Below are 13,408 nucleotides of genomic sequence, written 5' to 3' on the forward strand. Positions count from 1 at the left end.
TGAACGGTCCTGGCCAGGTCATGCCCGACCAACGGACAGTCTGGGGTCTCTCCCTGTCATTCTGTTGTTATTCCTTTAAAGAAGAATAGGTCACACCTGGGTGAGCTCTCAAACATGACATTATACTTTGTACTTTGTAATTACGCTTTGCAATCAATCACCTGGTGCCCTATGCATGTATGCCGCTTTATACTCTTTAAAAAGGGCCTGGGCCCTCTGAGGAATGGGCAGCTTTCCCCGGATTGCTGGCACCCGAGCGTGCACTCGTTTAATAAATGCCTCTTGCTTGTTGCATCTCCTGGTTTGGTGTCTGTGTCTCAGGGCTCTCCCACCAGCCCATCAGGACCCTGGACTTAGGGTTCAACAACAGGACATGTGCCTGGGTCAAACATGGATCCCTTGGCTTTGGACCCTTGCTTTGCCTGGATCTGAGGAACTCACCAAGTGTGACCACATTTCTATTTCTCCAGCTCTGAATCCTTCTTATGTCCTTGCTGGGGTTCTCATATTGACAGAGCATGGCATGGAATTTATTCAAGGGCTGTGGACAGGAGTGCTATGTCCCCATGTCCTGTATACACCCCCAGGGCGGAACAAAAGTCCCACAAGATATAAACATGGCTGGGTGGCACCAGGATGTAAAAAAACACAAGCCAGGTAAGGAAGGAACAGCAACCCAGCCTGGTGCAGGAGGAGAGGCCAGAGGAGGAAAAGGAGAAAGGATTCAGCCAGCAAGAGACTGAGTCATGAAGGATTGATGGAAGAGTTTGGAATATGGGATTTCTCCAGGAGCTGGGTTAGACTTTGGGGATCCCAGTGTAATATGAATGACACCATGGGATCTCTGGCTAAGAGCTTAGAATGCTGCTAGCACAGTGACATTGGGGGAGGTCACAGTGTTGGCATATGTGTGAAACCATCCTTGGTTCTTCCGAAGCCTTTTTGAAACTGGAAAAAGAGGATTTCCAAATGCTCCCTTGTTTCAGTCTGGGGCCTGGAGACCTCTTATACACAATGTCTTTTCCTGAGAGCTTTTTGAAGTTTTGCCACCTCCATGTGACTCCGGAATCCTCAAGAGCCATGCTACTATTGCTGACCTTGGCTCTCCATGCTGGTCCCGTCTGCAGAGCCCAGGGTGAATCTGACACTTCATGTACAGCCCTGATTTCCCATGTCCAGATATAGGCAAAAGGACCTCTGGAGGTGAGGGATTGGCTGAGCCCTGTCTTAATGCCTTCTCTTCTGTCTCCCTTTCTTCAGAGGTGCAGAGAAGTCACAGGTGAAGAGCAGGGTGGAAATCCAGGGCATCCATCATTGGTGGGTGAACAGGGTTATGGCTCCTGGGCTTCTGTAACATGCTCTGGCTGTGCCCACCTCCTGTGGCTTATCTACTTACAAGATTCACCAGTTTCACACCTCCAACTTTACCCAGTGTTCTTTTGGTTTTCACTTCTGTAGCCTGTCCTGAGCTAGCCCACTCAGGCCTGGAATGCACAGGCTTGGGAAGGAGTGAAGCTGGTCTCCAGGGAAGCAGGTGGGGTAGGAATTCTGGTTCAGAAAGGAACACATAAGCTGGAAGGTCCCTTTTCCAGATAGTTCTTTTTTTAATTTTTAAAAATTATTTAATGATATTCTTATTTTAATATCAATCCCAGTTACCTCTCCCTCCCACCCTCGCATGCCCCTCACTGACTCCCCCATCCCATCCGCCATCCACTCCCCAGGGAGGGTGAGGCCTTCCATGAGGGAACATCAAAATCTGTCAAGTCATTTGGGGTAGGGCCCAGGCCTTCCCCCATGTCTCTAGGCTAAGGGAGTATCCCTCCATGGGGAACAGGCTCCCAAAGTACTTTCATGCACCAGGGATACATCCTGGTTCCACTGTCAGAGGTTCCTTAGACTGCCCAGGCCTCCTAACTGAGACCCATGTTCAGGGGCTCTGGATCAGTCCTACACTGGTTTCCCAGACATCAGTCTGGGGTCCATGAGCTCCCCCTTGTTCAGGTCAGCTGTCTATGTGGGTTTCTGTAGCCTGGCCTTGATTTCTTTGCTCATCACTTCTTCCTCTCTGCAACTGGATTCCAGGAGTTCTGCTCAGTGTTTAGCTGTGGGTGTCTGCTTCTGCTTCCATCAGCTACTGAATGAAGGCTCTAGGATGGCATACAAGTTAGTCATCAATCTCATTATCGGGAAAGGGCCTTTTAAGGTAGCTTCTTCACTATTGCTTAGATTATTAGTTGGAGTCATCCTTGTATGTCTCTGGACATTTTTCTAGTGCCAAATTACTCTTTAAGCATGTAATGGCTCCACCTATTATGGTATCTCTTTTCTTGTTCTCCTCTATTCTTCCCCAACTCAATCTTCCTGCTTCCTCATGTTCTCCTCTCCCCTCCTCTTCTCCCCTTCTCTTTCTCCTAACTCCTTCTCCCCTCCCCTCTGCTCCCAATTTGCTCAGGAGATCTTGTCCCTTTCCCTTTCTCTGGGGTACCATGTATGTCTCTCTTAGGGTCCTCCTTGTTTCCTAGCTTTTCTGGCGATGTGAATTGTAGGCTGGTAATCCTTTGCTCTGTATCTAAAATCCATATATGAGTGAGTACATACCATGTTTGTCTTTTTGTGCCTGGGTTACCTCGCTCAGGATGGTTTCTTCTAGCTCCATCCATTTGCCTATGAATTTCAAGATTCCATTGTTTTTTCCCGCTGAGTAGTACTCTATTGTGTAAATGTACCACATTTTCTTTATCCATTCTTCAGTTGAGGGGCATCTAGGTTGCTACGAACATAGTTGAACAGATTCCTTGATGCATAAATGTGCATCTTTTGGGTATGTGCCTAAGAGTGGAATTGCTGGATCTTGTAGTCCAGATAGTTCTTGTAGTTTTAGGGCCTCTTGATAGTGACAGAAATTGCTCGTATGAGTTGAGAGCGATTCAGACCCTGTGTGTACATACGCCATCTCCAGTTTCCTCTGCCACTCTGGACCTTTGTTCTACTCTAGAAAGGCAAGCCAGTTCCCTGGGATAGACCAGACTTTGACTGTCCTCACCAGTGTCCACCTCTAGGGCTCTGCCTTTCCCCTACAGCACCATAAGGGTCTTGGGCTGCTGTTATCAAGGTTGGCAAATATAAGCACAGTTCTCCCTGGTTAACCAAACTGCAGATAAACAATGAACACTCTTTAGCCTATACAATGTTTAGCATATCCTTATCCTTTAAAAACTGAGTTTTGGGATACCAAGGTGATAGCATTGAATAAAAATGCGTGTAGTGTAAGTGTGAGGCCATAAGTCTGGATTCCCAGTGCCTACATGGGGCTCTGCTTCTTCCTCAGGATTGCTGGCCACACGTTGGTCCACGAGGGTGGAGGGAGCAGAAGCAGGGATAGCTGTGGGTGTGACAGAGACAGTTCTCCAGTAGACAGACTCCAGAGAATCAGCTCAACTTTACTCCAGAGTATAAGGAATACATAGGATTGGGAGACTGAGGTCAAACCCTAATTTGCATTAAGTGGCATGCTCCTGTCACAGGCTTCCTATGTGGCAGTAGGGTCCTATAACAGATCTCCTAGTACAAGTCTTCTAGCAGGAATCTGTGCCAAAGGTCAAACTAAAGATAAATCAGGCATCTAGCTTAGAAGTAGATTTCAGATAAGGTCAGTCCTTCGGATCCAGGGACACTCGCCACATAAGGGCAGGTAGAGAGCAGGAAGCTCTGCTAGAGGGAGGGAGACTCCATGTAGCCAGGCTTTTGGGAAAAGCTGCCAGGCCGTGATAGACTACAGTCTATGACCTGTCAGCAAGACCTGCCAACACCCACGTGAAAGATGGGTGAAGCAGTGCACCCTGAACTCCAGCACCGTGGGCAGAGACAGGTAGATCCAATGGGTTTGCTGGCCATATTCTAGCCCAAATAGAAGCTCCAGGTTCAGTGACCCTGCCTCAAAAATAAGATGGGGGAGCTGTAAGATCACTTCCTCCACAAAACTGAGGACCTGAGTTGGGATACCGAGCACTGAGGTTAAAAAAAAAAAGCCAAAAACTGAATGGTTATGGGTGTCTATACAGGGCATGGCAGGCAAAAAAGCAGGCAAATCCCAAGAGCACTCTGGCCAATCAGCCCAGGCAATAAATGTAATCTCAGTGAGAGACACATTGCCAGGAAATATGGACAGAGATACAGGAAGACACTGGGTGTCCTGCCCTGAAATCCGCATAGTCACATGCATATGTAACATGCATGCACTCACACACATGCTTGCACAAGTGTGTACATATGCACATTTCAGTAATGGCAACAAAAGCATATTTTAATTTTGTGCTATGTGTCGTCTTCAGTTTTGTGAGACAGGGTCTCACTATGTAACCCAGGCTAGCCTTAAGGTAGGAATCATTCCATCTCATACTCACAAGTGCTGGAAGATTGCAGGCAGGTAATACCACACCCACCTATAGTTATACTTTAAAAATGAAATGTTTGGAGCCTAGTTTGTGGTCCAGACCTGTAATCCCAGGGGGCTAGGACAAGAGTGTTAGGAATCAGCAGCCTGCTGACCCCCGCCCCCAACGATGGGCGGCTCGCTCATGGCCATGTCATCGCTATGCTACATCAAGTTTTACCTGGCTGCCAGAATACTCAGTTACGCATGCGCAAGCCCCACTTTTAAAGCAAGTGCGCCAAATGCGCCTCTCTCTCTCTCTCTCTGGCCTCTCTCTGGACCCCCTCTCTTGCTGTCTCTTGCTCTTTCTCTCTGCACTCTCTCTCTCTTTCTCCTGCTTTCGGTCGGCCACCCTCCCTCCCTCCTTTTCCCTCCCCTCTCTCAATAAACTCCATGTGGGCACTGAGTCTCGTGTTTATGTTTTATAGGCATTAGCTGCAGCAAAAGAACAACAAAGAGGATCACAACTCAAGACCAATGTGGCTACAGAGTCACTTCAGGTCAACCTGGAAAACTTAGTGGAACTCTGTCTCAAAATAAAAAGCAAAAGATGTCAGCACTTAGGAAGCTGAGGCAGGAGGATTTCCACCATAAAGAAACTCAAGGCCAATCTGGGTTACAGAGTGAGAGAGATCATGTTTAAAAACAGACAGACATACAGGTAGGCAGATAAGTAGACAGACAGACAGCATGATCCAGCTCTATTCAACTCTCATAAGTATGTGATGGCCTGGAATGGCTCAGCAGGTAAGGACTTGCTGCCAAGCTTGGCAGTCTGAAGTTGATACCAGAGCCTACATGATGGACAGAACTGACTTCAGCAAGTTGTCCTCTGAACTCCACAAGCATGCTATAGCACAAGGTTACCCCCCCCATATAATAAACAATGTTTAAAAAGTAAAGAAATAGGTAAATGCTTAGGCTATACTTACACAAAAAGTTTTACATTGTTTAAAAATCTAACATGCAAATTGAAGTGGATATCTTTCCTACATTTCATGTGGAGGCTGATTTAGGATGCATCTTAGCAAGCAAGAACAACAAAGCCTAGGGTTAGGAATAGTCTAGAAAGCATGGAGAGGGGACCTCTCCTCTTTTACTGGTAGAACAGCTGCCAGAGCCCCCCAGCTCCCACCAGACATCATCAAGCAAAGTAGATTTTGTTTTGCTGGTCCCAGAGAATGTCCTGCCATGTAGGGGAAGGCCTGCCTCTGGTCTTCTGGCCTGAGCAGAGGGGTCTTGGTGTGTCTGCTGACTCTATACCATAATCCCCTTTTTACCTTTAAAAAAGAGATTGGCTGTGGTTATTAACCATTTATAACCAACCCCATTTAAATGAAAACAAACATTTATAAACTCTTCCTGCTGGTAGGGTGCTGTCTTGGGGATCCTAAGAAGACAGAGAAATCCTAGCTGTAGTAGTCTGCAAGGCTGCCTTGTCCCAGCTGTTTTGAATGTTGGATCACCTGGGATACTGCTTCAGCTTGATCAAATCATGTTTGTCTGGAAGGAATCCACAGCTTTTCATTTTCTGTGGAAACAAAAATAGAAAAACTTTTCTCCAGTAATCTGTCCTTTGACTTAAATTTTGAAGTCAAAGCATTTTAAAAATATATAAATTGGATTAATTCAGCAGCATTGATAATCAAGTGTACTTTAGTAGTTGTTCCTTCCTTAGCAATTGAGCAATTCAAAGACAACACAATAGCATACAGTATCCAGACTCTCTGTATGCTTTCCATCTTCAAGTGGCTTTTTTATTACTCTATTTCTTTTATTTCTATTTTTTTCATTTAGAGACAGGATTTCTCTGTAACTTTGCCTGCCCTGGAATTCATTCTGTACACCAGGTTGGCTTTGAAATCACAGACATCTGCTTGCCTCTGCTTCCCGAGTGCTGACTTAAAGGTGTGTGCCACCACACCCAGCTACTCTCTTTTTATTTTTTTTTAAACCACTTTATCCTGTTTCTTTTTTTCTCTCCCAAGCCTATGTATATTTTAAAACACACTGTAAACTTCTAGAGGTTTTTCTTAATCTAGACCTGTCTTCACTGTACATCTTTATCTTTTTCTGACAAGTCTTTTGTCTGCTAAACAACATTGCTTTCCAATATGGCGGGGTACATTTACCGCCAGCACTGAGGGCTGTGCTCACCACCTTGGTCTACGCTGCCATGAAGCAGCAGGCAGCTTGGAGATGCCATCGCTGTCACTGCCAGCTGTTTGTACACAGATTTGTTAGCAGGGCTTCTTACAAGTCACGCGGTTTTTGTTTTTTGTTTTTTTGTCGCTTATGCTGAGTCAAGAAACCTCTCTTAAAGGAGCCATACGAGTCTCGGCTAGTCTCTAGCAAAACAGAGCCTACCCAAGAAATGTGCTGCTACCAATAAGTCTTGTTTGTCTCCATTATTTTGTTTTTAAAATCCTTTTTTAAGCCCATTTCTATCAATCTAGTTGTTTCCACGAGGTCTTATCTTACCGGAGAGAGGGCCCGGACCTCTGCTCTCTCAAGTCTCTACATCTTGAATCTCTACTACATCTCCCAGAAGCCTCCTTGTCTCCTAGTCCCTTCTATCTTGCTTTCCTATTGGCCAACAGGGCTTAATTCATTAACCATAAGAGAAACATATTACAGAATGACATCTTCCATCAAGGATGAAGTGTTTAATTTTAATTGGGCATGTTAATTAGGTGTGCCAAAGGAGGCTTTTGATTACTAGATGTCAATAGTCAGCGTCAGGAGGAGGAAGTGGCCAAAAAGGGAATAGACCTTGGTGGTGGATAAGTTTAGGACTGTAATCTAACAGTTTTTAGCAAGGCAAAGGGAATTAGTGGGAAGGGCAAGGCTTGACAGAGCCACGTGTTGGAGTGGATTAGTGTCCCTTCAGATGCAACACAGTACTGTCAGAGATCTGATGTCTTGATGGAACAAGGGGTCTCATTCAGAAGACAGCATATAAGGCTTAGGCATATTCATTGGCGAGGACTGCTATTTCCTCTCCTCCAGAAGGAGAACACCCTACTCTGGTTACAATACAGCATGACATGCACTCAGGGATGGAGACTTGCCTCTGTCTGTCCCTTGAAGAGTTAATGCAGTTGTGTAAGTCATTCACATAGCTCAGGACCACTCCTCGGGTAGGCTGGGCCCCCTGAAGCTGTACAGAAGAGGTGGGAGGAATAATTGTTCCCTTGTTGAGATGTCCTTTTCCTCCCAGAATTCCCTCCTCTGGGCAGAGGCTCCAGGACCATCCATGAGGCTCTGGAGGAGCAGCCTGCCTCTCTGAGTCCTGACTCAGAAAGGTGTAGCTTTCTCCCTTGTTTCTCTTTCAGTTCTCTTCTGAATCCTGACCAGTGTGAGTCGAATAGGATTTTCTGCTACTTGGGGCTTCCTTATTCTCCCTCTACAGCTCCCCTCCTGGCTAAGTGGCTGCTTGTCCACCATGTGACTGACCTCTCTGGTGGCTTACCTTTTATGTCATCGGTTCCCTATGTGGGATGAATAGAGGTTTGTTCATATCCTCCTAGGACAGGTCTCATACAATACTTGATTCTCTGCCTGCCCATCACCAGTTCCTGCATTACCGGAAAGTGACACCATGCCCAATTTAGACAGTGCTGGTATTGAATCCAGGTGGGAGCCAGGCAAGCATTCTCCCAGCAGAGCCACATGGCTAGTCCAACAAAGAACTCTCCAATGGTATGCTTTATGTGGGACTGGCTTTATAGGGACATTGAATAACTGTCACAGAGACACTCACACAAATAAGGAAACCGTTTATGTCAGGGCTGGGATGAGTGTCAGTGGTAGAGCACTTCCCTGGAACAGGGAGATCTTGGATTAATCCCTAGCACCCAAAAATGAATGAAGGAAAATAAAGACTCCCAAGTTTCCGTTTTAGAGATGCTGGGTTCCAGGTCATGCTATTTAATTGTTTTAATTTTTGCCAGTATTAGGCTTGGCATAATTATACATAAAAATCTTTGTTACTATCTCTTATAAAGTACCCCCAATTATATAAAATATAGCCTAAGACTAGTTGTGTTGAAAAGATGATTGATTACCCATGTCTTTGTGTTGTCCCTCTATAATTGTATACCTAAAAGAAACAGAAAAAATTCAAGTACAGTATGAGATACACTTTTATTCTATTCCTCCCCTTAAAGTCTGTGGTAAATTCATTTTAGACAGTGTTTGTTTACATAGCTCTGACTTTCCTGGAACTCCCTCTGAAGACCAGGCTGGCCTCAAACTCACAGAGCTGTGCTTGCCTCTGCCTCCTGAGTGCTGGAATTAAAGGCATGTGCAAGACACCTGGCCTGGGGTACTCCTTCCTTTGAGTTTCCTATTCCTGGACTTGACCCTCCTACAGACCAGAGAATTATTCAGTAATTAATACCCAAATTTCACAAGGTCAACCCATCAGAGTCAGGGTCTCTGTTTGGAGGATTAGGCCAAGATGCATGGCATGTTGGAATTATTGCCTTGTGAATAAAATGACTGTTTTTTTGTTTTGTTTTGTAAATTTCTTGCTGTAGGTTAAGCTGTTCTGATACAAACTTGAGGTCTATTTCCCACAGTTCAGCACTATTAGATCATTTATTGAGCACAATTTCCCTTATGCATTTGGGGTATATTGATAACATCAAATTTAAGATTTTAAGATAAACTATTACCAAAATAATACAATGCTGCTTACTAGGACATGTAGCCAGCTGTATGACTTATTGAGCCATGGTAAATAGTGCAGAGTAACCTAATTGCAGTACTAGCGACAATAATTAACTCTTTGCACAGATACCTAACCTTAGTTTTATGGCCATTGTTCAAACTTCTCTTTCTTTGGTAGGGGTACAGGCTGGACAGAAAAATGTATCTTAATATTTAAAATACTTTTAATGTCACCGTGCTTTGGCAAATGCTGCATGGGCTCCTCTGTCCCTTGTCCCTGCCACTCACACTGAGGACACATTTGTAAACAGACAAATCTCCAGTCCAAGAAAGCCCGGCATTTATGACCACCAACCACAAAATGTTTAAGATGTTTTATACACTCAAAAGTACAGGATATAACACACACTTTCCTTATTTCTCTTATTAGTTTGGTCCTATACGGCTACCTCTATAGATAGCAGAAGAGACTTCTCCTTTTAAGCTGCCGTTTGCAGCCCACTAGTTAGGGAAAGAAAGTACTCTTTCCTCACATTTGGAATGACTGCACCGTGAGCTGCTGGGATGACTCTGTTTCTTACCATTTACTTAAATGGTAAATGGTATGTGACCTTCAGATGGAGACCTGCAAGATTCCATAGGTCTTTATAATCTGGGGAGAGCAAAGAGCAAGAGCAGAAGCTGGGGCAGAACCTGGCTGAAATTAGTAAACATAGAAAAATGAAGAAGAAAAAGAATGTAGCAGAGAATTAAAACTGGGATCAGAATTGAGACCGAGAATTAGAGCCTAGAAATTATAGTTAGGACAGAAGAATGAGGAGAGAGACAGAAGAAAAAAGGTAGGACAATAAAGAGATGCTGAAGGGAAGTTTCCTGTGAGCTGACTGTTTCCTTTACCCTTAGACATTTCTCTCAACTTCTGTAGAACATTAGCTGGACCCTGTAGGGATCTAAGGGCTGGTATCCCAAAAGATCCCAATAAGACACCACTGGCTTGTCCATATGGGAATTTTCTTGGTGTTGGTATGCCCATAGCTGGCACTGTGTTATCCCTCTATTTACTTGTATACCTACAAGAAATTGAAAAAAAAATATGATATGAGATAAGCCTTTATACTGTTCCCCCTTAAAATCTGGGGTACTTTTTAAAGACAGGGTCTGCCTACATAGCTCTGACTTTTCTGGAGCTCCCTCTGATGACCTGGCTGGCCTCAAGCACACAGACCTCTGCTTGCCATGGCTCCTGAGTGCTGGAATTAAAGGCATTACCATAACACCTGCCCTGAGGGACTCCTTCCTTTGAGTTCTCCAGACACCACTGGCTTGAACTATAATGGCATTGCCTTGGTGTTAGCATTCCCCACTGCTGGTCCTCTGATTTCCCTCTAGGGGTGTTGGAAGCTTCTGAGGATGCCATGTTGTGTGTTCTTGTGAAGGTTCTAAAGATAAGGTTGGAAGCACAGAACGTCCTGGTACAAAAGAAACCTTGGGGATTCTGTTTCTCTGTTTCAGCTTTGCAATGTTTTGGAGTCCCCTTTCCCAAGTATTATTTATGAGACTCTAGAAACATGGTGAGAGACAGAGAGTCCATGTCAGGAAAGGTTGCAGGCTGACATAGAAGGTTGCAAGGCAGTGCCTGGACAGAGGCTGGCCAGGCTCCTTTTGCATGACACTTAAAAGCTTTCTAGGGACAGTTGTGGGGCTGGAGAGATGGTTGACCTGTTAAGAGTGTTCACTGCTCCTGCAGAGAACTAGGATTGCTTCCCAGCACTGACATGGCAGCTCACAGACACCTGTAACTAGTTCCAGGGGATGTGCCACCCTCTGCAGGACTCCAGGGGCCCCTGCTTGTAGGTGTCACACTTAGACCAGCAGGGAGCTTGTGGGGGGAGAGCTGGCAGACAGGAGAATCTTAGCACCTATGGAGAAAGAGAAGAGTCCCTTTATGCCTCCAGTTGGCCACCTAAATGCCTGGATTTGAAAATGGAACTCCTAACCAGGTTAGCTTCTCTGTGTTCATCCCAGAGTGAGTTGGTCTGAACAGGGTCCAGGGGATTCTTGTGCTCTTGTCAAGGCAACGTGCAGCTCAGAACATCTCTGGGCTCCGTCCTTTAGTGGTGTCCTCCTAGGCAAGCTGTGTACTCCTCTCTCTGATCCAAGTCAAGTGTATGGAGTTTCTTTATGCTTTCCTAGATGATTGCTGGAGACAAATAGTGAATACTTGGTGGGTCTCTAGCCAGAAAACAAAGAAGAGAAAGAAACAGAAGCTAGAGGAGTAAAGATGAGATGATGAAGAGCAATGAAGGCAAATTCACTAGCGGTTTCAGAAGTATCCAGAGAAGCCAAAGAAAGGAAATCTGCAGGGAGACATGGCTGAGCACACCCACAGAAACCTGAGGATTTCCCTCCCATTTTAAGGATTTGTACTTACATAAAGCTGGATCCTCAACTATGCCCTCGCAAGAGAACTTCATTGTGAAGCAGAGCAAAACAATGTTAGTGAATTTATTACTAAGTATGTCCACAGAGAACTGCATAGGAAACTGATAGAATACACACCCAGAACAGGGGTGAGGCTCCATGAGGGACAGCCACAGTTAGGAGATATTTATATCCCTCCCTTCTTTTTCTTTTAATTTAATTTATTCATTTATTTATCCTTCATGTTTCAAATATTTATTTATTTAGTATCCAGTTTTCTGACTCATGTATTCCTACACACCAGAAGAGGGCACCAGATCTCCATATGGTTGCAAGCTACCATGTGGTTGCTGGGAATTGAACTTAGGACCTCTGGAAGAGCAGCCAGTGCTCTGAGCCAGCTCAACAGTTCCCATCCACCTACCCCCGTTTTGTTTCTTCAAGTTACATTTCTCTCAAAGGTCTTTATAACATGTTTTAAAGATTAAGCAAAGCTTAAAATGTCAGTAGACTTTAAAAATTAATTAAAACACATAAGCTAATTTATTTGTCTTTTTAATCTTAAATAATTTTCTTTTCTAAATGTAGGATATTTGTGCCGGTTGATTATATGTCAACTTGCCACAGGCTAGAGTAATTTTCATTTCTATTTATTTATTTAATATCCTGACTGTAGTTCCCCTTCCTCACCTCCCAGTCCGTCCAGCTACTCAATCCACTCTGCCTCTGTTTATGCTCAGAAGTAGGCAGGTCTCCATCTTTAGCCACAAAGCATGACATATCAAGTTTGGTAAGACTAAGCACCTCCCCTTGTGTTAAGAGTGGGCAAGGTGACCCAGTATGAAGTTAGCTTCCCAGCCAGCAAAAGTTAGAGAGAGCACCTGCTCCCATTGTTAGGAGCCCTACAAAAGACTAAGCTACAGACTGCCAGATGTATGTAGAGGGCCTAGGTCGGCCCCATGCAGGTTCCCTGGTTGTTGATTCAGACTCTGTGAGCTCCTATGAGCCAGGTTAGTTTTTTTTTCTGTGAGCTTTTTTGTGATGTCCTTGACCCCTCTGACTTGCACAATCCTTCCTCCCTCTCTTCAGCAGGATTCCCGGAGCTCAGCCTAATGTTTGGCTATGAGTCTCTGCATCTGTTTCCATCAGTTACTGATGAAGGCTCTAGGATGACAACTGGGATAGTCACCAATCTGATCACAGGATATGGCCAGTTAAAGCTATGTATCCACTATTGAGAGGATTCTAGGAGTCTTAGCTGTGATCATCCTTGTAGATTTGTGGAAGTTTCTCTTGTATCGAGTTTCTACCTGACCCTGAAATTTCCCCTCCCCCGCCCCTGCTTTCCAGTCTTCTCTTTCAGTACTGTCCCTCTCATTCACCCCCAAGCCCATCCCTCAAATTCCCATCCCCCTCATCCACACCCACCCTGATCCCTCAAATTCCCATCTCACCTGCCCTTAGACCACCCAGGAGATATCTTCTATTTCCCCTCCCTAGGGATACACGTGTCCCACCTTGGGCCATCCTTCTTACCTAGTCTAGAGTTATTTTAGCAGACAGAACCTTGGAGGGTGGTGGTGGCTCACACCAGAGGCAGAGGCAGGATGATCTCTGTGAGTTCCAGGCAAGCCAGAGCTACAGAGTGAGTTCCAGGACAGCCAGGACTATACAAAGAAACCCTGCCTTAAAAAACAAAAGCAAACTAACTAAAAAGACAAAATCTCAATTGAGAAAAATGTTCCCAGATAGACCTGTGGGCAATCCTGCAGTAGACTGCCTTGATTGTTGGTGTGTCTGTGGTGGGGAGCTGCTCACTGTAGAAGGGATCTCCCTGGGTTGCTGGTCCTGGATCCTATAAGGAAGACAGGCTGGAGA

The sequence above is a fragment of the Phodopus roborovskii genome, unplaced genomic scaffold, assembly GCF_943737965.1.
Source record: "Phodopus roborovskii unplaced genomic scaffold, PHOROB, whole genome shotgun sequence".
NCBI lineage: Eukaryota > Metazoa > Chordata > Mammalia > Rodentia > Cricetidae > Phodopus > Phodopus roborovskii.